The following is a 3,039-nucleotide window of genomic DNA, read 5'->3' as shown; positions in this document are numbered from 1 at the left end:
TAAGTTATGAACTCCATGGCACATCCAGCGCCAATTGTGAGTATTTGAAACAGTTTCGTTTTTGACCTGTGGTTAAACAAACTGCCCTGATTTGCACATTAGATTGGCCAATGAAGAATCTGCTTCAAAAGTACTCCATTGGTTGTGATTCAGATGGTGGTGAAAGGCGCTTTCAAAATACAAATACATCTTTCTTTCTCAATCCATTGATCTATTAATCTCTTTGCTCATAGAAATGGATTCTTCCCATTCACTCTATTTCTCAATAATGTAGTTCAATTCAATCTCCGTTCTGATCAAATACAGTTTGACAAGAAATATAAGGGTTGTGGCACGGAGAAGACAAGCCGAAAGCTCCTCTTTCCTTTTGAACCCATTCTGTGAGAAATGTTAAAGTGTAGCCTCAACCCCGTAGTCGTGGCCGAGTGGTTAAGGCGATGGATTAGAAATCCACTGGGGTTTTCCCGCGCAGGTTCGAATCCTGCCGACTACGTTTCCTGGACGCACATGTGCTTTTCAAATAACCTTCTGATCAATGAGTTATTGCTCAAACTCGAGAAAATCCGTCTCACCACCCCACGGAGAGTCTGGTCATTTATTGACATTCAGGAAACACGCGTTCTGAACAAGAAACTTACCTTCCTCAAAACTTCAGCTCTGTTTCTCTTTCCACAGGTACCACCAAACGTATTGAGTTTCTGCAGTATTCTCTGTGTTTTATCTCCATCAATGGTTTTGCATTAAATATCTTGAATTGCAGTCCTCTGGTAACTGACCCTGGTCAGTGTCTCCAGTTTCTCCCGACCATCACCCCGCCTATTCCCGCCACTCCCTTCCCCACTGCTGTGAACACCACCAGGAAATCTCTTGTTAAACTTTTTTGCTCCAAAGAGAACATTTCCGATCTCGGGAATCACTCCACTAAACGGGATTTCCTCATCCCTGGACATGTTGCAAGGCGGAGGATTGGGAAAAGCTTTTGGGAAAATATTGACAGTTGGAAGTGGGGGGTGGGGCGATGTTAAAGAAACAAAACAGAAAACCCAGTCTCCAGCTTTTTGAATCTTTACAAACTCTTGGAAACCGGAATCACAGGAGAATGAAGAGTGAAATTTCCGACTGAGCACAAACAGTGAAGACATCTGCCCCTTCTTTTAAAGGCTGGGACATTGACTCTGATGTTCTCGGGACATGAACTGACTTGTAACATTGAAAGGATTCTCGTTCCTGCACATCAGGAATTCAAATCTCATGTCGGCTACGGGACAATGAGACAAACAAAAACTGCTGTAGAAACTCAGCAGGTTTGGCAAAACCTGCGGGATAAAACAGAGTTCTGAAACGTTGACACTGATTCTCTGCCAGATCTGCTGAGCTTTTCCTGAAATTTATGTTTTTGTTTTTAAATGAATGCTTATCCCATCTGTTGGGATGAAACAGCTGGATCTACCATGTACTGAATTTAACCCTTTAGAAATCTGAGAAGTGATTGGATTCAAACAAACCGAGTCATGATTCACTCTTCCTCAGCTCCACAGAGAGAGAGAGAGACCTGGAAAGCAGAGCTTAACGCTGCGACATGTATAGTCGTGGCCGAGTGCTTAAGGCGATGGACTGCAAATCAATTGGCTATTCCTGCGCTATTTGAATACCGCCAACTACGGTTGAGGGCTGAAAGGGAATTGCTGATTGTATTCTTGTTTGCGAAAGGTATTACAGGAGAGGTGGCCGACGAACATTTCGGTTCAGAGGGACATATGCCAATCACTGCCTGTTCGAGAGCAAGAAGCATAAAACCTCACACGATTTAAGGTGATGCAGTGATTGGTTTGATGAGTTTTCGAAATTGAAAGTTGCACGTGAGCAGCCTGTGAGACTATTTCAGCTCACTGTCTTATCCCAGCTCACGGAAACAGTTCTCATTGTCCGGAGAAGTTGCTTGTGTTCCACCTAAAGCTGCCTTTTATCGCAGAAGCTTGTGCCTGGGGACGGAGAGCGGACGTGAAGCACATGGAGCAGGTATAATCCTGAGGTCTCTGTCACTCTCAGGGATGTGCCCCTGTGTCTCCCTCTGTGGGTGAAAATGAGGATGAGTTCCTCAAGGGGGTATTAACACAGTTTTACCATCTCGAACTTCAGGCCAATTTGTTGTGTTATTTGACATCACAGGGATAAATGCATTGACATTTGCCTTCGTAAAGTCAAAGCACACAAGGCTATGGGCCAAATGCTGGAAACTGGGACTAGAATGGATGGAGGTTTGATGAGCTGTACTGAAACGATGGGCCAAATGGTCTTCTTCCACGCTGTTTAAAAACTCAGAGACGGAGAAACCGATCTGCAGTGAATATGATCAGAAATGAAAACGTAAAAGCAGTGTCATTAAGAAAAGACACGAGCTACTCTGCTGTATTTCTGGATGGTCCAGTGGTTAGGATTTTGCGCTTTCAGCGCCGCTGCCTGGGTTCAATTTCCAGTCAGGGAATAGAAGTTCTGTTATGATAATTTATCGTGGTGCCAGCACTTCTGACTGATCAGGAGCTAGCAGCTAATCTGACTTTCCCAAACGTTGTGCAGGTTAACATAAAACAAAGAACTGAGGCAATCTGACACAAAACAGAAATTGGTAGAGAAACTCAGCAGGCCTGGCAGTATCTGTAGAGAGAAACAGAGCTGAAGATTCAGATCCACTGACCGTTCGTCCCTACGAGGTTAATTATGCATTTCTATCTTATAATGTCGAGAGAAGTTATTCGCTTTATCTGTCAAATCAACGTATTTATCAAAATCGCTCTCTCATTAGCTTACTCACGCTAACTTTACAACTTTAAAGGGACTTCATCAGCTGTCATGCTGCTTCCGTTGCCATGAGATGGTGAAAGGCTCTGCTTAAATGGTTGCCTTTTTCTTTTCCTTTCTGTCAGTTAGCAGCCATGTCGAATGGAGAATTGGTCCTTTCAGTGTCGACCACAATATGTGTCTCTATTTGTCTCTCTTTGACTCTGTGTATCCACCTCACCCCCTTTCACATTCTCCGAC

At 43.8% G+C, this 3,039-nt stretch overlaps 1 non-coding gene across 1 annotated transcript; it reads left to right on the top strand.

Moving 5' to 3' along the window:
- Window positions 1–411: 411 nt before the first annotated feature.
- On the top strand, window positions 412–493 carry trnas-aga. Its single transcript has one exon. It is a non-coding gene; the product is annotated as a tRNA-Ser (tRNA).
- The last annotated feature ends 2,546 nt before the right edge of the window (window positions 494–3,039 follow it).

Source organism: Rhincodon typus, unplaced genomic scaffold (assembly GCF_021869965.1).
Source record: "Rhincodon typus isolate 14 unplaced genomic scaffold, sRhiTyp1.1 hic_rhity00015580, whole genome shotgun sequence".
Taxonomy (NCBI): Eukaryota; Metazoa; Chordata; class Chondrichthyes; order Orectolobiformes; family Rhincodontidae; genus Rhincodon; species Rhincodon typus.
This window is presented reverse-complemented; position numbering and strand designations above follow the sequence as displayed.